General features: G+C 38.1%; 1 protein-coding gene and 1 pseudogene across 3 annotated transcripts in view; both read left to right on the plus strand.

The window, feature by feature from the left end:
- The first annotated feature begins 498 nt into the window (after window positions 1–498).
- Scn8a (sodium voltage-gated channel alpha subunit 8) overlaps window positions 499–25,422 on the plus strand; it is a 181,455-nt gene continuing 156,531 nt past the window's right edge. Inside the window, exon 1 of one of the 3 annotated variants that reach the window (XM_047548304.1) lies at window positions 499–590. The gene's annotated coding sequence lies outside the window, so the exon portion shown is untranslated. Of the gene's footprint in view, window positions 591–802; window positions 915–24,675; window positions 24,949–25,422 lie in introns of those variants that run through there. The other 2 variants (XM_047548303.1, XM_047548305.1) reach the window with 2 other exon arrangements.
- On the plus strand, window positions 23,484–23,931 carry LOC124982091 (cytochrome b-c1 complex subunit 7-like; annotated as a pseudogene).

The following is a 25,422-nucleotide window of genomic DNA, read 5'->3' on the forward strand; positions in this document are numbered from 1 at the left end:
GTAAGTAGTTCAAATGCTCATGCCTACTTCGCAGATGGACACACTGAGGTTCAGCAAGAGTGGTAACTTCCACAAAGTTTCAGACTTGCGGGCTGTCAAGGAAGCGGTGTCTTCCTACTACTTATACCAGGCCCCTGGCTGCGGAAACACAAGCCTCCACATGCTGTTGGTAGCCCTCGCATTTCATCACTTGGCCGAAGATCATGTAAACTGAGTCCTTGTGTTTATAAATCAGAAACTTCAACAACTGAGCGTCGTACTATTACCGGGCATGTTCCAGGCGAAGGTAAGACTTGACACTGACCAGGGCCACGGAGCGAGAGTCATCTCCACACCTTTCGGGTTTCCACTCTGGTGTCTGCGGGACGCTGTTCCGCGGCCGGTGCGGCCCTCCGCGCGGCCCCTCCCGCGACTCGGCGGGGGCGTCGTGGAGGCGGGCCCGGGGACGCTCGCTGGCGCTCCGGCGCGGCGCCCCCTGCCGGCGTCCTGCTCCCTCGCCCGGATCCGGTCCCGGCGGCGCGGGGACGCCGGCCTGCGAGCCAGAGAGAGGGCGGGCGGGCGCTGTGGGCGAGCGGGCGCGCCCTGCAGGGGTAGGTGGGCCGCGGGGCGAGGGCGGGCGCGGGACGAGGGCGGGCGCGGGGCGCGGCGAGGGCAGCGGGGCAGGGGGCGTGCGCGGAGGGGTCGGGCGGGGGGCCGGCGGGCGGGTGCGCGCGCGGAAGCGCGCGGCGGGCGGGCGGGCGCGAGTCATCAATTATGCAAGTACTCGGGCGGCGCGGGGGGCGGGCGCGGGGAGCGCTCCAAGATGGCGCCCACCGCAGTCCCGCCCGCTGCAGCTTCGGCGCCTCTGCAGTCCGGCCGCGCCTCCCGGGCCCCGCACTAGGGCCGCCGCCGCCTCGCTCGCCGTCGCTGCCGCCGTAAGTCGCCCTGGAGCCCCCGCCTCAGCGCTGCTCCTCGCCCTGGGCTCCCCTTCCCGCCTCGGGACCCTTGAGCGGGCTCGCCCCTCTCTAGTCAGGGGCTTTGCCGCAGAGTGCGCGGCGGGGCTCGCGGGGCCCGCGGGGCCGTGGAGCCGAGTTTCTGCCCTCCCTGTTTTGCACAGGTGTTTGGAAGTCTTGCTTCCTTCTACCGTGTTTACCGGGGGCCCTTAGGACAATCTAGGACCACCGGCCCCCACGCCCGGATACCCTTGTCTCCTCGTCTATAGGCTACATTGGGTACACGGGTTGCCCTCGGCGCCCCTTCTGTGGTGCACCCCCCTCCCCCAGCCGGGGCAGAGTCGGGTCTCTAGCGGGGTTGCTCTGGGAAGGGCAGCACTGTCGGGATCTTCCTACCAGAGCCCCTCAGCTCTTCCCCCTCCCCCATGTCTTACTGCATCCTTGTCCCTGATCCGGTTCCAGATTGCTACCAACTGCAGAAGCCAGGGGTTCCTGGGTTCTTTGGGCTGCCAGGACTTCCCCTGCCCTTTACTAGGTTGTGTCTGTCCCCCTCCCAGCAGGGTACTCTGGGGCTGTTGGGGGCCCCCGGGACCTTCCTTGGAAGGCTAGGATTCCTGCATTAGGGAGTACATCACTTTCAGAATATCCCCCTTCCCCCACCCCCACCCCTACGCCACCCGATGCAGAGCTTGTTCCTCTCCTCCTCGCTCCCCTTCCTCCCCCACCTTACCATCACCATCAGCACTCTGGGCTTCTTGTTAGCATAGGGTACAGAACTGTTTGCCCAGTTCCACAGCTTGGACCCCTCCTCTCTACTTCTTTCTTGGTACCTTGGGAGACCGCAGAGCCTCTGCATTTCTCCTGGGAGCTCGGCTCCATTCTCTCCATTGCCAGCAGCAACCACCGGTGGAGACTTGGCAGCTAACTTTCCAGGGGGAGGGGGAGTAGGCCAGGGCTGTTAGACCCCTCCAAGGGACCCAGGTTTGAGTTGACGTGAAGTGAGAATCATTTTTCAGCTTGATAAATAGGCTTCTTCAAACCATGTATTCCTTCCAACTACTCCACCCTATGCCCTCTTCCTCACTTACACTGCAGTTTTGAAGCATGGGGGAATACATTTTATATCTGGAGATTCCAAGATTCGCATCAGTGTTCATAACAAATGAATGTCATCTGTTTGGGGGAGGTGGGTAGAAGAAACTTTGCATTGCATCTGGCTGAATTCAGGGGGAGGGAGTAATAATTAGCATGGAGCAAGCTCTGCTACACAAGGGAAGTCGCTTTTAATGCACAGTGGGCACCGGAGAGGCAGGGATGGAAGCAGGAAGTGTGGTTGAGGGCCTTGAGGGCAAAGGGGGAGCGTGCTTTTTAAAAAAATAACTGTTTTCTCAAGTTTGAACCTGGAGAGATCCTTTAAAGAGGTAGTGGTGTGTTAGGGCTGGGGGATGTTTTAGCTTTCCAAGAGATATTTCGGGTGTGGTAGGTTTTTCACTGTCTCACAGTCTGTCTGTACTTCTTTTCTCTCCACGTGCATTAGAAGATATGGGGGAGGGGGCTTTTTTCTTAAAAAAATTTTTGATGTGTAATGCAAATGGCTGGACAACATTACCACCTAGTACCAGGGTGGAAGGAATCTTGGGGGAATTCAGACTTAAAATGACAAAAGCTACGTTGTAGCACATTGCCTGTAACCTGGTTCTTGAAATACTGCAGCGTTTTTTTTCTTTGGAACTCATGACCCATAAGGCCTTCAGTTCTCCCTGAAAGAGGATTTGATTGCTTGGGAAGGGGGGTGGGTAGTGATGGTTCGGTGTTCAGCAAGCATTCTCTGTCCTAGAAATTGAGGCTGTCCCTGGGGAAGGCTGCAAGCATGTTCTGTGTTCTCAGAATATCTGATTCAGGGTGTATGTAATGTGTTGTGTTCTTAGTAGGGCTGGTCACGGGTATTGCAAAGCAGTTCTTGATGGTGCAGGCTAGTTAACTGGTTTTTTTGGGTTCAGTTTGAGAGCTGACTTTATATGCTTTTGGTTTATATTTGGGGTTTTGTCAACTTTTATCAAAATATTTGGAAGATTTTATTTTAAACTGATAAAGGATAATAAGGAGAATATAGCTTAACACATAACCATACAGTTGCTTCCTTGTCGGACTTTTAAAATTTTGTTGAGCTCCAGCTTCCGCTTGCCTTTATTTAGTTTTGTACTAGGGTTTCTTGCTGTGGTGCTGAAAGGACAGTTCCCTGACCAGTTTTGCAGTGAAGAGCACACATGCTGGCTGCGATTTGGGATTCTCTTTGCTTTATGTCGTTCGTTAGCAGGCTTTCCTGTGGATGTGCATGTGTATGCGCAGCTGGGTTTGTATTTGAGGTTGAAGGCCTAGTTATCACATTTTATTACTCCCACATAACTCCTCATTTTGGCTGTCCCTCATGAAGACAATGTTTTATAGGCTGCCACAGATCCATATGTAAGTCATACAGTGACACTCTGCTGACTGCCTTTTTTCAATACATTGCAGTCATTTCAAATAGCAAGACACTGTTAATATTACGGATATTTGGTCTTTACCAGAAATAGATAACTTGCCAGGTTAATCAGGATCAGAAGGGCATCTTCCCTGGGTTAATCTGAATAATGAGCTACAAAAGAAACAGGCCACAACAAGCTTGTTTGTGATCCATTGTATCTCCAAAGTTTATTCTTCCAAAAATTTATTTTTAAATCATAGAAAGGGAAGAGGACCATAACATTCAGCTTATACAACCTTCCACCTAACCCAGGAACTCCTCTTGCAGGAGATTTCTACTTTGAATACTTTCATTGGTAGGGAACTTATTACCACAGAAAATAGCCCATTCCACTTGGGTTCCAGTGTGATTAAAGTACTTTAATCTCATTGAAATGGTAACATAAATAAAGTCAAAACACATATAAATTAGGGCTAGGTCAGGGACAAATGTCATTCTTGTGCTTGTTACCAAGAAAAGATTGGTACTCAATATTCTGTAGAGATTATACAAGAAACCTATACCTGCACGGAAAGAATACAAAGGGATATGTCCACTTAAAACAAGAAAAACTTTCTATGAATGGAAAGAAAAATAATTATCGTTAATATGCTGGTGTTATGTAACAAGTTGTTCTAGAAGGCACATGCTTGAATTAATGAATACTTAATTTCTATGGATTATATCTAAGGACAATAAACACACACTGTACAGAAAGTGTTAAAGATTAAACATTTTATCTAGAGAGAGAAACCACTTACCACACTTAAAAAACAATGCTGCAGAAAAAAGTTAATATATGTAAAAACAGGAAAAAATTCATTAGTCTTAACATCCTAAGCAAAAGAGTTGTGTTTGTTTTTAGTCTTTTATTTCTTTTTTCTTTTTTTGAAAGAAGTACTTGGAAAAGTTACTCTGAATGCCAATATTTTAAAATCAAGTCTTTCAACCTTTTAAATTCTCCGTCTCCTAGTTAGTCATTTTGGATCTTAAACTCTAGATTGTCTTATTTCAGTTTGCCTTTTTCTTGGTCCTTTTTAACTTTTTGAAAAATTCATCATTGTGAAAGAATTTACTCATAGAATTGGATTCCTATGACATCTCTTAAATTTAGCAAGTTAACTAGAGGAATAAAACTTTAATCAGTGATTCAACATATAATCTCACTCTGCACCTACTATGCTTAAGAAATTGTAGTAGGCGCTGACACTCTTATTAAATGGCACCAGATTAGAACAGAATACTGTGCTCAAAACTGGCTGTTTAAGGAAGGAAACAGAACTTTCACCCATTAGGTTTATTGATTGTGAAGTGTATGGCAGTCTATTAGGTTGAACCCAGTGATTTAACCTAGAGAATAGTTTACACAAGAATGGGAAAGAAAAGAAGGGGATGGTGGGGGAAAAAATAAAGGGCAAGACCTCTGGAAATTTTTTTTCTGTTCATTTGTGAAGTTGTAGAAATATAGCCAAGACCACAGTTAAGTACTACGTTAGGAATTGAGGTAAAATGAAGACCCCGGAAAGTTGCCCTAGTTACACCATTGAGAATAAAAGTCAGGATCAGTATGGGCTTTGGTGTCATACAAAACTAGGTTCAAATAATGACTCTGCTGCTTATTTACTTAGTGACCTTGGGCGAGTTATTTAATCTGTCTGGGCTTCAGTGTTCTCATCATTAAAAATAGGAATAATAATGCCTACATTGCAGGGTGTTTGTAGGGATTAAATGAACTCTGTTTCCTTGTGGTTTCTGACACAATATATATATTAGCTCCTTTTTCTCTAGAGATTTAGCAGCTTAGCTTGTATTTTTATTTGTATTTGATATAGAGTATGTATATTGTAAAATTTTAGTAGATTGAAAAGCAGCTGTTACTTTATCTTCAGTCTGGCATAGCAGATTGATTCTGCAGTTTCTTTAATTTATATGGACATTGTCAGTCTACAAAGAGAAGAGTTTTATTGTACATTCGTTGTGTTGGCCTTCACTGCCACAGTACAAATGCATTTACCAAAGTAATTTTCTTATTCATTCCCAAACTATGCTAGAATAGGACTCCACCAAAAAGGAATGCTTTCATACTCACCAGCTGGCAGGCAACTGGACTGTTTTTAACTATAGCCTGGGATCTGAAGGTGGAATGGACCCAAAGGTTAGGGTCTGCTTTTATTCTGTTCTGAGTTGGGTTTTTTAATCGTAATAAGTGATTATATGAGTTTGGAGTTGTTTTTGTTGTAATCATTTTAGGTTGTCTATGATAGAGTCATTGAACTGTTTTGTTTAAATAAATCTCACACATTTAGGTCTCACAGGTGACCTTTGTCAATTATTACTCTATATTTGTCTGTTTAGAAAAACCTTTTTTTTTTTTTTTTTTTGGTGATACTGGGGATTGAACCCTTGAGCATTGTGCATGCTAGGCAAGCACTCTGCCACTGAGCTACATCCCTAACCCTGTTTATCAGAATTCTTAAAAAATGCTTCTAACAGTTGATTCTTGAAACCAGGTAAGGCATATATTATGTTACCCATTGTGTGGCTGAGGAAACAAACTCATTCTAAAAGATTGAGTTGCCCAGGGTTTAAGAACTGTTTAACTCGTGGACTAGAGATTGTATTCAGTCAGGTTAGTTGACTCATACTTAAAGATTTTTTCCCATTAAATGGCGTTATATTCTGATGTTCATATAACCAAGTAATGTGAACAATTTTGGTTTTAAGAAATTATCATTATCCTAGGTAACTAAACATATCTTAGTGAGTGGGCATAATGAAAGATTCTAGGATAGGCAGAGGGAGGGCAAAAGTACCTTTGGAGGAGAGCATTTTGGAAGAGGAAGGATAAAGGGAAATGAATTGAAGGTGAATCAATAAGTAGAATGTGGATGAAAATAGGAGGCATCGAAGTAATACACTTGCTTCCCTTTTGCTGCTATCTTAGCTACTTTGTGCGTGTGTGCACAGGCAGCATGCTGAAAATTGAACCCTTTTGGTGCTCTCCCAATGAACTAGATCCCTAAACCTTAATTAAAAAAAAAAAATTTGAGACAGGGTCTTGCTAAGCTGTGAAGGATGGCCTCAAATTTGTGATCTTCCTGCCTCAGTCTCCCCAGTAGTTGAGATTACAAGTGTGCAGAACTGTGCCTGGTTGCTACTTTTTAGAAAGATGTCATGTCTTAGTATCTGCTCATCTTTCTGTTTATCTCTTGACATAAATATGCACACTTGGTTACTCAGAAATTGCCAAACTCAGTTACAACCAGGACTGTAGAGAATTGTGGCCCCAGTCACCTGGACATCTTTGCTTATGCAAGACTTAAATTATTATAGGTGTCAGGAAACAGAGCATGCTGGGAATTGGTGCTAGAAGGGGTAAGCAAGTTGGAGCAGAAGTAGTTCTGCGAAGCCTTTGGGCTAGAAGAGCAAAGGTAAAAAGGATAATAGTCAAGATTTTCCTTTAGATGTATAGAGATAGAGAAAAATAGTAAAAACTGGGATCCTGAGGGTCTAAGAGGTACTCTTGATTTGGAACTGAAGCTCTGTTGCTCCTGGCAGGAGTTGATTGGGCTGGGATGACTAAAATGTTAGGTGGAGAAGTTGGGAACACTTGTAGTTACTATTGGTGGTAGAGAGAGACCCCCTGTGTTCAGTGGGCTTGTTCCAAGGTCTGGAAATGGAAAAACACTGAAATCCCTCAAAAGTTCTATTAACAAGCAGCTCCTTTCATGTTCATTTCATTAGTGTGGTTTTTATGCTGTTTAATATTTTGAGTTCCTAGAGAGTAAGAACCTTAGATAAGTTGCGAATTATACATTTATATTCCTCCTTTTCCCTATGTTTTGAGTGATTGTTGGCATTTCCACCAAAGTTGAAGAGAGAAAAACTCAAAATGTTACTTTTAATTTGTAAATGATTAATAATGGAGTAGATTGCAACTACTTTATCAATGAAAAAGTAATTCATTTTTTATCTATTCTTATTCCCTCCCTATTTTAGTTGTGTAGATAGGTGAATACTGAGCTTCCAAAAGCTTAAAAGCCATTGCAAGCCAATGTGTAGTAACATTTTCCTTCATTTTGCTGAGTAACAACCCTGTAAACAAATAGGGCTTAATTTATTATATGGTTAGCTCCTTATTTTAGGAGGAATTCTTTTCATTTAAGAATATGTAGGGCTGGGGGTTGTGGCTCAGTGGTAGCATGCTCACCTAACATGTGTGAGGCCCGGAGTTCAATCCTCAGCACCACATTAAAAATAAATAAATAAATAAAGGAATTATGTCCACCTACAACTAAAAATTAAAAAAAAAAAAATGCAGCAGCCTTCCGTGTCACATTCACCAGTGTCTTTGTGCTTAGCAAGAAATGAATAAAATGCTTTTAAATGAAAACAAATTGATACATTATTATTAGACTGCAGAGGAGAATTAAGCAGGTTGCAAATGAGACTGGTAGAGCTCTCTCAGAGATCAGAATATCCAGAAATCTCATTCACCATAGAACTATCAATTGGATTTCCTAAAATTTGATGTAAAGAGATATAATGCTGTGTTTCTAGGGGAAAATTCCTTGAAGATAACAAGACATTTTAAAAAGATTTGTATTGCAATAAGGAAGAACGTTGTTGGGAGTGTGAGGAATCATCAGAAGGGGAGAGTGTGAGAAAGCAAATGACAGCAGTGAAAATGGACAAGAGAATTTGATGTGAATATGGAGAATTACTCATGTTTTAAGAGAAGACTCCTTTGGGTCCATCTAGCGTGGTCCTGATCTTTTGGATAGAGCACAGAAACTTAGGAAGGTAGGATATTTGTTTTGTTTTTAAATTTTATTCTTGGCTGTGCTAGAACTTTGCTCCAAGTTGCTTTCTTCATACGATCTTTGCATTGGGAAACCTAGAGAATATTTTCTTGTTTTATGCCAAAAAAATTAGTAACATTCTTAAATGATTTTATTTTCTCTCTTTTTAAAAAAGAATTTTTAGTCATTCAATATATAAATCTTTTATCAGCTGGGTGCAGTGGCACATGCCTATAATCTTAGTGACTCAGGAGGCTGAGGCAGGAAGTTCATAAATTTGAGGGCAGTCATAGCAGCTTAGCAAGGCCCTAAGCAATTTAGAGTCTCCCTAGTACCCCACCCCACCCCAAATTTTTTTCCTTAAAAGGCACTGTTGATGGCATCTCTTCCATTCTCATTTTTTTAAAAATATATTTGTTTGAATAGTTAATAGGGATAGAGGGTTCAAAAATCAGAAGGTTCAAAGTTGTTTTATTGTCTCCCAGTCATCCAGTAAGCACTCCATAAAGGCAAATCCTTACCAAATTTCATGTGTATATTTTCCTACCTCCGTATGCACATATACACATTATCTCCCCCCTGCAGCTGCTGCTCCCCCTGCCCCCAGTTGTTTCCATTGTCTTTTAAGGAAGACTATTAAATTAATTTATGGTGTTGAATTCTCATTCTAGATCAACTTAAACCTATCAGATGCTGTCCCAGTTTCAGACACCCTAGACCTGTGGAGAAAGCCCTAAGCAATGCCAGCTAGATAAGTCACCAGGCCCTTGTGTGGTTTTATCTGTATCTCTGAGATTTAAAATCTCTTGTAGTAAGAAGTCAAACTGAATTTATTCACAAACAACACAGTCGTCTATGTTGGATATCTTAAAGAATCTACATAGAGCCAGGCCCAGTGATGCATGACTGTAACCCAAATGACAGTGGCTCTGGAGCTAAGCAGGAGGATTACAAGTTCAAGGCCAACCTCAACACCAACAGTGAAGGTTTGAGCCAGGAAAATATTGAGTATAAGGTCTAGAGGAAGAGAAGGAATAAGAACGTCTTTCAAGAACTCAAATGCCTTATGTTCAACATGAAAGCCATAGTGGAAGATGAGTAATGTCAAAGAAAGATCAATAATGAAAATGAAAGTGCAGTGAATAATTACCTAACTGGACAAGAAATGGGGAAAGAGAAACCCCTGGAGAAGGTGCCACTGCATTGTCATTCTGTTAAACTAGAGGGAAGGACATGCCTGGAAGGGTCCCTTTGGGCTTGCCCAGGGACAGAGTTCCTCTGAGTGGAAAAGCATCTTTGGTACCCACCATTGGAAAGTTGGCTCACCCAGGGTGCAGGGGAGCAGGGTCCACTTAATCTCAGAATTTAAAGATTCTTGTTAAAAGTCAGCCCTGAGGCAGTTATTTTTGAAAATCTTAAATGAACTGTCTATAAATATAGTAACTGACGTAAGTACACAGGGAAGTTGTATATTATTGCACTGAATACTACAAACAAGTGAAATATTTGTCAGTTATACCTCTGCAAAGCTGGGGGGAATAAAAATCAAGGAATATCCTGAAGAAAAAAGATTATTTAATCTAGCCCCATTAAAAATCTCTCATACCCTTTAAAAATTTCCTTATGATACACATAACCTCTCTCTGTTTAATTTTTGCTAGTGAAATTTATATTCCAGTTTCTTAACCTATTTAATGTAAATAGTTTGGGCCGAAGCAGCTCTTTTCTACCAACTGCATTGCTTTTTAGGGTTTCCATTAGAGAATTTTTAATGAAAAATAATAGTATAGAAGATGTCATGGCCTTAAAAACTCTTGGCCCATTGCTTTACATGGTGAACTATAAATCTCCTGCCCTGATCACACCAGTGAGCAAATGTTTAGTGAGTGCACTACAGGTGTGGCATCATAACAAGGACTGAGAAATATATAAAAGTTACACCTTATGTTGTAGGAACTTATTTGGTTAAATAAGTAAGAAACAAAATGTTAAGGAAAGATTTTTGTAATGTTCATGAGTAAATAATTGAAAAGGCAATAATTGTCAACTGGATGGCACAGTTGATTTTTTTAGAAAAGAGAGTGTCAAACTGGTATGATCAGAGAGGTTGATGGAAGAAGTATGAGTTGAGCTGGGCTTTATGGAATGGTTAGAAAGAACAGTGTGAGCCCAAGTGAGAATGTACTAAGTGTTTTGTGGGAGCAGTGAGCAAACCATTTGGGCTGAGGTAGAATCTCCCAGTGGAAATATGCCTGCAAAACTAACAGAGTTAGCCAAACATTAAGGCCTTTTTTCTGTTGTGTTCATGACAGTGGAGAACATAGAAGATTTTTGAGGGTGTACAGAATTATATGATCAAAACCGAGATGTAATTTTTTAGGAAGAATGAGTAGTAGTGTCTAAGATGGAATATAGCAAGGAATGGCATCCAGTTAGTTGGCTTTTTGATTTGACCTTGCTGCATATTGATGAAGGCTTGGACTAGTGTAGCCATCATAGGGAAAGAAGGAAAGTAAACAATTTTAAATATGTGTGTTACATGGATGTGTGTGCTTAAGCAACCTTTTTCTAATGTAAGAGTTTGTAGGAAGATGCAACAGAATTTAGTGAATGACTACATGGAGGAGGGAGAGGGTAAAGATTATGTCACTGTTTTAAAGTTCAGAAACAGAGAATCTCCTATTTTGAAAAACTGGGGAAGTTTGTTCTGTAATATGTATTGGCAGTCTAGTCCAGAGTATTTTATTTATCAGACTCTCCTTATTTCTGATTTTCTTATTTATCTTCAGAGGACTTCTCCCCACTAATTTTCTAATGTTTCTTTTAGGAGAAACTGTTTGTGAACTTCTTTATTTTCTACATTCTTACTGATAAATGTTACTTAATCTTTCTTGTGGATCTGTACCCTTTGGAGTTTTCTCTGTATTTAAAGACACTTAACACATTGTCCTTCTCTTTGATATTCTCAATTAACCTTCAGTTTGGAGGAGAAAGAAACCAGAATTATGTACCTTTTTGTAGACCTGATGGATGACTGTTGTATCCTTTTTGAAACTTTGTGGATTTCTCTTTTCTCTTATATTCCATATGCTTCATGCAAGCTGCAGTATTTGAAATTGTGGGCAGAATTAAAGGTAGCAACTGAAAGGATTCTAATAGGTAAAAAAGCAGAAGGCCAGAGGAAGAGGTCTTATTCAGCCAGTCCTGTTGCTTTCAATTTCAGATACTTAATCTTGGACTGTGGATGGAAAGCCTCAGACTTGACTTGCATTAATATCCTTGCTGTAGCTAGAATACAGGACAATGGCCAGTGACCTTAACATACAACTTCAGCTTTCAATGGTAATTTATAGAAAGGTCAAGCCTGGGGAGCTTAGTTCTTATTTTTCCTAGTCAGCAAAGACCTTTGAATGAGAAAATATAAAGGGTGATTGGAACATCAGAATGTGTACCTCAAAGAATAAACTCCACTTAGAGAAAAACACATCACAAATTTAATGCAACTAAAAAAATTCAATTTGTTGACATAATTTTCTTTTTTACCGCTGGAGTTACTGAGTTCTTGCAAATTTCTGTCACATTTACCGTAATTTGCACTCAGTTGGCAGAAGACCCCATGGTTTGCTGTGGACCCAGTAGAGTTGGCAGAGTTAACATACAAGATGTTAATAAATTTAGAGCTGTATTTAAGAATGCAAAGCACCCTTACAATATTGTCATCACATTGTGAGTTTGTACTGCCTCCTAGTTTGAATACTCAGACTAACAGCCATTAAATAATTGTGCTCTTGGAAGACATTCTTAAGAGAGCATGGGATGAGGAAAGTTCATAAAGACCATTGATTGAATGATGGCATCTGTTGCATTGGTCTGGATGTTCTAGTGCAAGTATATTTTAATTTTTCTTACTTTTTAGCTTTTTACTTTTTTTTTCTTGTGTCTACAAAAGGTATAAGGGTTCAGAGTGTTTATTTATCAAACTCTGCTTATTTCTGATTTTCTTATTTCTCTGCAGAGGATTTTTCCCACTAATTTTCTAATTTTTTTTTTTAGGAGAACCTATTTTGTGAACTTCTTTATTTTCTACTTTCTTACTGATAAAGATTGCTTAATCTTTCTTTGAGGATATGATGGCTTTTACTGAATACACAGTTGAAAAATACAGTGTAGTAGAGAAACAATTACTAATTTCACTTACCTTACAAGGCCCTTTTTCCCTCCTGATTCTTATAGGAAACTTCAGCAATAAGTACCCAAGGGGTAAGATTTTTTTTTAAATTTTGAGATTTTTTTAAAATAATTGTTTTAATTAGTTATACCTAGCAGCAGAATGCACTCTCACATATTGTACACAAATGGAGCACAACTTCTCATTCCTCTGGCTGTTTAAATTTTGAGATCTTAAGGTAGACTTATGGCATTAGAAACTTCTCATTACAGGACGAAGTTCATTTTTGTCTTTTTGTGTTGAGTGAATATCAGAGACTTGCTATTAATGAGATATGAGTGTTTTCCATCTTTAATTTTTACTAGATTGTATCTAGCTTGACTCTTTGAGGCTAATGTCCTTTGTTCCTAGGTACACATGCCTTGGTTGTTAGCTTTCGGTTTATCTTGTAATTTGTAGTGAGTGCTACGTCTTTTGCCCTCCACTCCTTTGCATGCTGCCTTGCTGGTTTCCGTTGTGGAGGCATAGCAATCAAATGGGAATGTGACTTAAATGCCCTGCTTGGCCTCTGCTCTGGGGCCCTGTCTTTGCCCAGGGAGTTGCTCAGAGAAAGGTGGGATTTTGTTGTAGAGTGATGAATTCATCACTTTAGTGCTACCTGTTGTGAAATGTCAAGGAAAAAAAAATTCCCAGAAAGCATGAAAAGTATCTATGTCACTTTTCTAGCCAGGATTCCAAAACCATTAGCTCCTTATAGGTGCTTCTTCTGTCTTTAAATATTGAGGCCATTCCAGTTGTTTTTCCTTCTGTGATTAATCACACAACCTAGTAAGAATTTTGGCATTAGAAATTTCTCATTACAGGACAAAGTCCATTTTTGTCTTTTGTGTTGAGTGAATATTAGTCCCTGGTCGGGTCTCCATTCTTACAGTTTTACCCCTTTTTTTTTTTTTTTTTTGCGGTGCTGGGGATCGAACCCATGGCCTTGTGCTTGCAAGGCGAGCACTCTACCTACTGAGCTATCTCCCCAGCCCCAGTTTTACCCTTTCTAGGATGTCATACAAATGGATTCCACTATAGTATATAACTTTTTGAGAATGGCTCTTTTGTTTAGTATAATACCTTGGAGACTACTCATGTTGTATTAATTTTTTTATTGCAGAGTAATATTCCATTGTACATGTTTGTTCCATCACATATAGTATTGTATATAACTGTTCTTTACTCATCTTTCTAAGGATATTTGGAATATGTCCAGTTTCTGGCAATTTCAAATAATGCTCTAAACACTTATGTACAAGTTTTTGTGTGAACCTACATTTCTCAAAGGTAATCAATCCCTAAGAGTAAGATTGTTGGGTAAATGTGTGTTTACCTTTATAAAAAAAAAACTACCATACTAATTTTCAGAGTGGTTGTACCATTTTGCATTCCCTCTAGCAACATTTGGGAGTTCAGATGCTCTGTATCCTCTGTAGCACTTGGTATATCCTTTTTTTTTTTTTTCCCCATTTTAATTATTGTGTAGTGGTTTTTCACTGTGGTTTCAATTTGCATTTCTCTAATGGTTAATGATTTTCAACATCTTTTCACATGCTTGTTTGCTATCTGTATGTCTTTGGTGAAGTGCCTGTTCAAATATTTTATCCACTTAAAAAAACGGGAGTCTTTGTTTTTTTACTATGGGTTTTGAAAATTGTTTTCTTTTTTGTTTTTTAAAAACATTCTAGATACAAATCTTTCATCAGATAAATTACTTGGGCATATTTTCTCTTATTGCGTAGCTTTTCTTCTCTTAATAGTGTCTTTTTGTGATGCTAAATTTTGATTGGGTCCAATTTGTCAATTTGTGTGTGTGGTGGATTGTGTTTTTTATGTCATTTGTAAGACCTCTTTGTCTAACTCAAGATGTTTCTTTGTTTTCTTTTAAAAGTTTTGTGGGACTAGGGTTGTGGCTCAGTGGTAGAGCACTTGCCTGATGTGTGAGGCACTGGGTTCCATTCTCAGCACCACATATAAATAAATAAGTAAATAAATGTCCATTGACAACTAAAAAAATATTTTCAAAAAAGTTTTGTGGTATTGCATTTTATATTTAGATCTACGATCTGTTCAAGTTAATTTTTTTTTCAAGTTAATTTTTATATAAGGTGTGAAATTTAGGTTCTTTTTTGGGTTTGCCCATGAATGTGCGATTGTTCTAGCACCGTTGTTGTTGAAAAGATGGTCCTTTCTCCACTGTGTTGATTTTGTTTTGTCAGAAGTCAGTTTTCTGTATTTTGTGGGTGTCCATTTTGGATTTTTGCATTCTGTCCCATTGGTTTATATGTCTGTTCCTTCACTAGTACCACACTGTCTTGATTACTATGGCTTTACAAAAAGGCTTTACTATAACTTTATAGTAATTTGGGTAGTATGAGTTTTCCAGCTTTGTTCTTTTTTAAAAGTTGTGCTGGCTCTTCTAGTCCTTTGTGTATAAATTGCACAATCAGCTACTATACAAATACTCCTTCTGGCATTTTGGTTGGAACTGCATTAAATCTGTAGCTCTATTTGAGAATTGATGTATTAATTATATTGAGTCTTCAAAGAACATGATACATTTCTTATATGGATTATAGCTATTTCTTTCATCAGCACATAGATTCTGCACATATTTTTTTAGATTTATACTTGAGGGGTTTTTTTTCCTTTTTAAAATTTTTTTTTGAAGAACTGGTATACCTAAAGGGTTGTTTGTTTTGGTTTGGTTTGTTTTTGCACCAATGTCAATGCTTTTATTTTAGGTTTCAGTTTATGATTCATTTCTTGTATGTAGAATTAGAGTGGATTTTTTGCATGAGAACTTATACCTTTACAACCTTATTAAACTCACTTATTAATTCTAAGGAGCTTTCCTATATATTTCTTGGGCATTTCTTTATATGTTCTTTGAAAAGTAAAGTTTGATTTCTTCCATTCTAATCTGTATGCCTTTTCTTTTTCTTTTTTTATTGTAAACAAATGGGATACATGTTGTTTCTCTGCCTGTACATGGCGTAAAGGCATACCATTTTGTGTAATCATAAATTACATAGGGTAATGTTGTTCGATTCATTCTGCCATTTTTTCCCTTATCCCCACCCCTGTATGCCTTTTCTTTATTTCTTCTCCTTTATTGAAGACTTCTAGTAAGATGTTGAATGTAGATGGTGGATAATGAACATCTGTGCCTTCTTCCTGATCATAGGAAAAAACATTCAGATCTTTTGCCCTTTAGTGTAGTGTAGCTGCTAGTTTTGTAGATGCTCTTCATCAGATTAAATTCTCTGTTTCAAGTTTATCAGGAATAGATGTTGAATTTTGTCAAGTGTTTTGGCTGTATGAATTGATATGATCATATAAATTTTTCTTTTTAGTTTGTTAATATAATGGACTGCATTGATTTGCAAATGTTGAACCAGCCTTGCATTGCTGGGATAAAAGCCACTTGATTGTGATGTGTTAGTCTTTGATATTGTTGGAGTTAATTTACTCTTATTTTTGTGGAGGAGTTTTACATCTATCTTCAAGAAAATATGGGCTTATAGTTTTGTTTTTTCTTTGTAATATCTTGTCTAGTTTTGATATTAGGATAATGTTGACCTTATTCAGATAGGAAGTATCCTTTTAATATTTTGCACCTTCATATTAGGTAGAGTTCTCCAGTGAGAGCATCTGAGCCTAGGATTTTCTTGAGCAAAGACTTTAAACTACAAATTAGATTTTTAAAACATTTTTTAAAAATTTGTTCTAATTAGTTACACATGACAGTAGAATGCATTTATGTATTTTGATAAATCATACATAAATGGAATATAATTTCTCATTTTTCTGATTGTACATATTGTAGGATCACATATATGTACATAAGGTAACAATGTCTGTTTCACTCTACTATCCTTAAATTAGATTCCTTTAATAACAATTCAGAATATTTATTTCTTTTGGAGTGAATTTGTCCATTTAAATTCAAGGAATTGGTCCATTTAAATTCTCCAATTTATGTGTATGGATTTGTTTGTAGTATTCCCTTATTATCCTTAATGTCTACAGTAATATACCATCTTTGATTTCTAATATTGATAATATTTAATTTTTCCCCCTTTGCTTGGCTGGAAGCTTAACAACTCTGTTTATCTTTTCAAAGAACCAGTTTTTTTTATACTTTTGATCCTTTTCTATTATTTTTAGTTTTAAATTTAGTTGATTTAGTTCTTTATTCTTCCTTCAGCTAGCTTTGTGTTAATTTACTCTTTGTTTTTCTAAGGTAGAAAGTTAGGTTGTTGATTCAAGGTCTTTTATCTTTTTTAATGTAAACATTTTATGTATAAATTTCCCTCTAAACACTATTATGGGTGCATTTTACAAATTTTGATATGTTTATTTTTATATCCTGTGGGATGGATTATTTAAAAGCTCATGGGAGTGTGGTAGATTCTTCAGTGACTTTGTTTTATTGATATCTAATTTAATTCTGTTATGACTGGAGAATATACTTTGTATGATTTCAGTAGTTTGAAATTTGTGAAGTTTTGTTTTATGACCTGAGGTATAGTCTGCCTTATTGACTGCTCCCGTGCTCTTTTTTTAAAATATTTTTTTAGTTTGTCAATGGACCTTTATTTTGCTTATTTATATGTGGTGCTGAGAATCAAACCTAGTGCCTCACACATGCTAGGCAGCGCTCTAACACTGAGCCACAACCCCAGCCCCTCCATGTGCTCTTGAAAAAAACATATGTTCTGTGTAGGTGGAATCGCCTGTGAATATCCTTTATATCTAGTTGGTTAGTGGTATTTTTTCATTTTCTTGTTTTCTTGATTATTTTTTGAGTACTTGTTTAATGATTACTGAAAAAGGAAATTTGATTTGTCTGTTCCTTGCGTTAGTTTCGTAAGTTTTTTGCTTCACATATTGGAAGATTCTTTTCTTTTTTGTGCTGGGGATTGAACCCACAGCCTTGTGCTTGCAAGGCAAGCACTCTACTGACTGAGCTATCTCAGATTCATTTCTTAAATACATACACATTTAGTATTGTTTTTATTTTTTAATAATTGACTCTTTATTGTTATTTAATGTCTCTTTATCTCTGGAAATTTTCCTTGACTTGAGATCTACTCTGAGTTGGGGTGGTGGTGCATGGCTGTAATCCCAGTGTCTGAGGAGGCTGAGGCAGGAGGATTGTAAGTTCAAAGCCAGCCTCAGCAACTTAGTAAGATCCTGTTTCAAAATAAAAAGGACTGGGGGTGTGGCTTAGTGGTTAAGCACCACTGGGTTCCATCCCTGGTAACCAAAAAAAAAAAAGAAAAAGAATTCTACTCTGTATGATATTAATAAAGCCACACTGGCTTCTAATGATTCATATTTTCATGGTATTTATTTTTTCTCTTTTACTTAAATAAATCTTTTTTTTTTTTAAGACAAACATAAAAAAGCAATTATTAGTCTTGATTTCCATGTGTCAGCTTAACCCATATAATATTGACATAGACTCTGCAAGGGTTTTAGTGCCTCTCAAACTGTTTGGATGCATTCTATATATAGTGTATATTTTTCTCACTAAAATTTTGTTCATATTTGTTCTTAGATTCCTATCTTTTTAAACTTCTTGAATATCCATTGTATTAGCTTTCAAAACCTACCTGTTAGTTCCAGATCTCTGTGTCTTGGTAGACAGAAACCAGTTTTCACACAAATTTCAAAAGCCAGAAATGTTTATATATGTTTAATATTTCCTTTATTCTACAGAGAGTGAAGGTAGTCTGTAGCTTTTTTTTTCTAATTGTACAATGCTGCATTAGGGAGCAGGAAAGACTAAGGTTAGTAAAAGTAAGATACATTCTTTTCCTCTACTATATTGTTCTCCCTAGTAATGTTCTTATCTTGGATACTGTGTTCTCTACAGTAATTTGGGTAATTTTTACAACATAATTGTGTGTACCTTTTATATAAGTTTCTATAGTAATGATAGCCTTGGATTTATTAATCTACTCCATGAATGAGGTCCTGAGGTTAACATTGGTATAATTTCCTATGCATACATGGAAAATAAAATAAATCTTTTATTTTGAAGTAATTTCAGATACATAGAAGAGTTACAAAAATAGTACAGGGTTCCTGTGTACTCTTCACCTAGCTTCCCCTAATGTTAACATCTTTATAATCATGATAACGTTTATTGAAATGAAGATCTTTGCATTAATATAATATTCTATAAGTAAGCTACAGACTTCATTTGGATTTACTAAATTTCCTGCTAATGTCCTTTTGCTATTCCAGGATCCAAGCCAGGCTGCCGTATTGAATTTACTCATCTTTTATTTTAACCAATATATATCATTGTATTTACCATGAGTTTCTGGTAGATATCACGGAATATGTCCTTTTATTTTCTTTAATTCGTTCTAACAATTTCTTCCTCTCTCTTCCTTTTTTCCCCTTTTCGGAGGATTAAACTAAGGGGTCCCACATGCCAGACAAAACTGTACCTCTGAGCAATATTCCCCAGACCTTTTTTAATTTTTAATTTTGAGACAGGTTCTCTCTAAGTTGCCCAGGTTGGCCTAGTACTTGTGATCTTCCTTCCTCAGCCTTCTAGTAGCTGGGATTATAGGGTCCTGCATTGCATTCTATTTAAATTTGTATATGGAGGGTTTTGTTTGTTTGTTTGTTTGTTTGGTACTGGGGATTGAACTCAGGGGCACTCAACCACTGAGCCACATCCTTTTTGTATTTTATTTAGAGACAGGGCCTCACTGAGTTGCTTAATGCCTTGCAGTTGCTGAGGCTGACTTTGAACTCAAGATCCTCCTACCTCAGCCTCCTGAGCCGCTGAGATTACAGGTGTGCTCCACCACACCCAGCTGCTGCTGCTGCTGCTGCTTCTTTTTTTTTTTTTTTCTATATCCCTTTGTATAGTTATTTTAGTGTTGCATTAGGGATTATAATATACATAAGTGCTCAATCTGCTTAGAATTAATATTTTACCACTTCAAGTGGATTGTAGAACAAGGAGTACTATATAGATATCTTTACTTTTTTGGGGGGGGTACTGGGATTGAACCAAGAGGTACTTTATCACTGTATTACATCCCCAGCCTTTTTATTTTTGTTTTATTTTGACACGGGTTCTTGCTAAGTTGCTTAGGGCATTATAAATGCTGAGGCTGATCTCGAACTTATGGTCCTACTGCCTCAGCCTCTGGAGTTGCTGGGATAATAGGCATGTGCCGTACTGGCTCTTTACCTTCTTTTCTGTGTAATTGTCACATGTATTTTATCTACTACATTGAAAATTCCATCAATAGTGTTATAACTTTGTGCTTTCAATCATCATTCATATCTTAAAGACTCCAAGAGGAGCAAAATAGGCTGGTAGATTTGCCTGGATATCTTCTATTTCTATTGTTCTTCCTTTCCTGAAGTTCTGTTTCCCTGTTAGTTATAATTTTTTTCCATTTAAAGAATTTCCTTTGACATTCTTTAGAACAGTCTGCTGCTAATGAATTATCTCAGTTTTATTCATCTGAGAATATTCTTATTTTATCATGATGTTTTGAAAGTTTTTTCATAGGATATAGAAAGTTATTTTCATTGAGTTTGAAAGTTGTTTTTCTGACTCTGGTGGAGGCTATACAAGAGTCACAAGTTCAAGGCCAGCCTCAACCACTTAGCAAGACCTTGTCTTGAAATAAAAAATAAAAAGGACAGGGAATATAGCTTAGTGGGTGAAATGCCCTGGGTTCAAGCTCCAGTAACACCTCCATGTCCCCCTGAAAAAAACTTTCTCTTCTTTATTCCTCCCCACCCGATACTTAATGTTGCTCTACTGCCTTTTGTCCTCCATGGAGAAATCCAGGCATTCAAATAATTGTGTACATATATATAATGCATAATTTTTCTCTGATTACTTTCAAGATTTTTTATTTGTTTTTAGTTTTCATTGATTTGATTATGATGTTTTGGGGGAAAGGATTTTTTTAAAGTTTATCCTGTGCGTTGTTCATTGAGTTTCATAAATCTATAGGTTTATGTCTTTTACTAAATTTGGGAAGTTTCAGCCATTACTTCTACAAATATTTCTTATACCCACATTTTCTCCTTACATTTTGGGCCTTGTTGATGGGTATTTCCCATGACAGGATAGGTCCTTAAGGCTCTATTTGTTTTTCATTTTTTAAAAAACACTTTTTCCTCTGTGGTTTAGCTAGGATGCTTTCTGTGATCTGTCTTCAAGTTCACTGGCACTTTTGTGTCTATTATATTATTGAGCCCATTCAGTGAATTTCAAAATTTCCATTTTTTGAAAGTATTCTATTTCTTTCTTGTGTTTTTAAAATATTTAACTTCAAGAGTATTTACCTTTACTTGTTGGAATATATTCGCTTTAAAATCTTTGATAATTTGATATCTTAGCATTGGTGTCTATTGATTGTCCCTTGTGAGATGTTGGGATTTTCAAGTTTCTTTGTTTAGACTTGCATGTTGAACATTTTGAATATTATTATGAGACTTTGCATCTTATCAAAATGAAATATAGAATGTTTCTTTTCTGTTTGTTTGTTTTAGCGGACAGCCAGTCTAGTTAGGTTCAGGCTGAAATTCCTCCTGCCTTTTGTGGTATGGGTCTGACATTCGTTCAATTTTTGAAGTACTTACTATGCTATTTCTATTTGTCTCACTTATGTACCAGCCGTGGCCAATCTCAGACCTGGGCAATTGTATGTATACCCCAGAGATCAGTTGTCAAAATCTTAATGGGTACCTATAATCCCAGTTTCTCCCAAGGCTGAGGCAGGAGGACTGCAAATTAGAGGCTAGCCTGGAAGCTAACAAGACCCTGTCTCAAAAAGGCTGGAGGTGCAGCTCAGTTGTATGGTAGAGTGCTTGCCTAGCATGTGTGAGGCCCTGGGTTCAATCTCCACAACACACACAAACACACACACACACACACACACACACACACACACACACACACTTCGGTATGCTGTTTAGGATCAGACACATACATGTGCAACTTGAAAATGGGCTGCACAGTTCATGCACAGCTTGATCATCTCCTTTTCTAGCTGTTCCCCAAACTTCCTAAATCCAAAGGGTTACCCCTTCTGCCCCTTTGTCTAGAAACTTAGGACTTAAGTTTCTCTCTGCTCTGCCTTGCACTTCCTGTGATCTACCTTGGGAATCAAATGAGAAAAGGACAGGGAGAAACAGCAGTGGTGACTCTCTGTGCTCTTGGATCCCAGTTCTCCTGCTCCATAACATCACTTTGCACATCTGGCTACCACTGCTGTTGTCACTGCCACAGCTGGCTCAGGGTAGGCAGGAGAGAACAGAAGAAACAGGATTTCCTCTATCCCCTTGACTGTTTTAGGGACACTTTCCCATTTCTTGGACCAGAAATGGAGGTCTTCTCTTGGTGTTTTTTCTGTGTATCTGGTACACATTTCTGGGTTTGGACTGCCTTTGAGAGTTCAGGCCAGCAGATACTACCAGAAAGCAAAAGAGAGGGGAAATCAGTTTCATGATACTTTGGATTTTAGATTTTTTTTTTCTCATTCTGCCTGCTGTCTATAACTTCCCAGAATCATCAGCTCTCCAGGGAGTTTAGTTGAATTAAGTGGGAAATATAGGGTGGACTGACCTTAGTCCTTCTCATCTTGAACCAGAAACTTTAAACACTTGCTCAGAGAGGAACAAGGCTGGCAGGGTGAGAAAGGTGGTGATTAGGACCCAGATTATCAACCCAGAGAGATCAAGTGACCAAACTGACATGCCTCAGGATCCCCAGTGGAGGGGATTCTCCTAGGAAGGACTGCAGAGGGGATTCTCCCAGGAAGGACTGCAGTGTTTTTGGTCTTACCTCCTCTTTTTTTAATTTTTAAATTTTTAAATGAAAAGTTCTTAGATAATATCTGCACTTGGTGCCAGATTTGAAAGATAGAAAGTGAAGAGGTTAGTCTTCCTCATTTCCCTGTCTCCTAGACTATGGTGACTTTCCCTGGAGGCAACTATTTACCAGTTTCTCATGTATCCTTACAAAAATATTCTACATGTTAACAAAGGAAAAAATAGGGATAAATGTGTATATCACAACAAAATGGTTCATTGCACACACTGTTCTATGCCTTGCTTTTTCACTTATGTGTCTTGGAAAGCTTTCCATGTCAGTGTCTATAGAAGGTCTTTTTCTTTTTAGCAGCTGTGCGGAAAGCCATTAAATGGATTTATTATCATTTATGTAATAAGTCCCTTATTGATTGACATTTTAAATCAATAAATGTATATTTGTTTAGTAAATAAAGGAACATTTATTCTATCAATTTTAATCCTTTGTTATTACAGAAAAATTGCATAGAATTTCTTTGTATACATATCCCGTATATGTAAGATTATGTCTGTAGAATAAATACGTGGGAGGGGAATCATTGAGCTAAAGATCTATGTCCATTTTATTTGCTAATAGCATATTGATGTATTTATCATTTCATATGACTGCAAATAATTAATCAGTTCTTAAACCTTGATGGGGTAAAGAATTTTAGAATAGGTAATAGAAACCTTCATACAATCTGATAATTTTCTTCTAACATCTAACTCTGATTCTGCCAAGTCTTTTACCAAAATTATTTAGGGAAAAATGAAATGGGTCAAATGGCCTTTTTCTTCTTTCCTCTCCACTTCTAATTCTCATAAGAGACATGCCAAGTGACTAATTAGAAAACAGCCAAAAGGGAAGGATATGACAGTCAAGAGCATTTGGATAACAATTGGTTGGACAGTCAATTCCTAATCATCAAATTTGGTTTGGATTAATTCTTTTTTTCTGAGGAACATTTTATCTATCATGTGTTCTTAGCTACAAAGCCATGTCGGTGTAAGTAGAGAAGCAAGTGAAAGCTATCAGTTTACTGCATGATGGTAGAAAAAGGAGCCCTATAGAAGTAATGATTTTTTTTTTTTTCTGATCTCTAGATCAGCACATGTAATACAAAAGTTTTGTGCAGGGTCAAAATGCTGAGCTGACCTGCTATTACAGCCTTCAGCCATGGCTATATATTAAAAAATGGCATTATAAAGCTGCAGGATTCAACAGCTGGGGTTAATGCAAGATGATTATAATGAGGATGAAGATGTATAAGAGACCATAAGAAGGCTTCTTGAGAACCTTCATAATGATAGGATGTTTGGCATTAAGATAGTATTGGGGACTGAGTTTGTAGCTCAGTGGTAAAGTGCTTGTCTACCATGGGTGGGGCCCTGGGTTTGATTCTCAGTGCCACTTAAAAACAAATAAATAAAGGTTAAATGAGAGAGAGAGAGAGAGAGAGAGAGAGAGAGAGAGCGTGCACACGCATGCAAGCACATTGGACCTGACTATGAGGCATTTGATCTCGCCTAAAGAACAGTGGACAAAATATGAGGAGGATAAGTTCTATCTTGAACTGTATCTCAAAGAGGTTATTCAGGAAAGAAAAGACAGAAGAATGGGCAAAGAAGTAATCATGTAGTTGAAATCTGTGGATGCAGCTGTCCTCATAGTATTTTTATGAAGTTTGTTAAACCTGAAACATACAATTTATTTGGTCTGCATATGTATTACTTTAAATAAATGTCTACTATAAAAAAAGTTTGTGCAAAAAACTTTCTTGAAGAAATATTAAATATTGTGGAGACCAAAGGAATGTCATTCAGGATTATTTTGATGCTTTGCTGTGTTTATTGGAAATCCAGGCTTTCTTGGAAGATCTGAAATACTGATTTTTCAATGCAATGGGGCATTTTCCTGATAATAGGCCTTTTAATACTATACTTGGGATCAAAAGTCAGAAAAATTAAATGCTTAAAAATTTCCAAGTTTACTTGTTTATGATTGTGTATCTGTTTCTGTTAATTTTAGTAAATCTTTTTTTTTTTTTTTTTTTTTTTGCGGTACTGGGGATCAAACTCAGGGCCTTGGGCTTACGAGGCAAGCACTCTACCAGCTGAGCTCTCTCCCCAGCCCTAATTTTAGTAAATCTTAAATAAAATTAGCTATATAATTAATCTGAAAAAAGGAAAAGATTATTTTTGCAGCGGTGGTGTTTCCTTTCCAAGAGGGGGCCCTTCTTAGACCAGTAAATAATGAAAAGGTTTTGGTGACTTTTCAGATAGTCATCTTGTTTCCATTTTTTCTTATAGAATCCTGTATTATTTGAAAAACTGGGATGAGCATAAAAAGATACAATGCTATAAAAATGCAAAAGAAAGAAAAAACGGCTGTCTCAGAGGTTGTGCTTAATACAAAGAGGCAATTATTGCATGAAATACTTTTGGAGTTTCTTGTTTGAATTTGCCTACTGAACCTGTTCACGTAAGTCTGATTAAAAGAAGAATTTGTATACAATAATAATAAAAAAAAAAAAAAGAAGAAGAAAAGGCTCTATAAGATCAGGTGCCGCCATGGAACATGCTAAGAAGGAGAAAATGGTGGTTTTACAAAGGCTTGAGTGGTGTGGACTTACTGGAAGATATACAGAGGTACTTGTTCTTGATCTTCCTTAGGTAATAACTTTGTAGAGTAATGCAGTGGAGAAAATCCTTAAGATATTTTTATTGCTTAGATGTTGTATTAGTCCATTTTCTGTTGCTGCAACAAAATATTTGAGGGCTGTTTGATTTGCAGAGAAAAGATTGTTTAGCTCACGGTTTGTGGAGGCCCAAGAGCACGGCACTGGCTTTGGCTCGGCTGTGGTAGGGGCCTTATGGTGATGGCATCACAGTGATTAGAGCACATCTAGAAGAGAGCACATGAGAAGATAGGAAGCCAGAGAGATTCAGGGGTTACTGTATTCACCACATAATTCACTACATAATTGTCACCACTGCATAATTGTTGCAACCTGTTTTTTCAGTCCAAAAATTGGTTTATAACCTTTCATCACAATCATCTCATGTGGTATAATTCTGTTCCTCTGCTTACTTAAAAGGTAACAGAGTAGTAGTATTCACCAG

This window comes from Sciurus carolinensis, chromosome 4, assembly GCF_902686445.1.
Source record: "Sciurus carolinensis chromosome 4, mSciCar1.2, whole genome shotgun sequence".
Classification (NCBI taxonomy): Eukaryota; Metazoa; Chordata; class Mammalia; order Rodentia; family Sciuridae; genus Sciurus; species Sciurus carolinensis.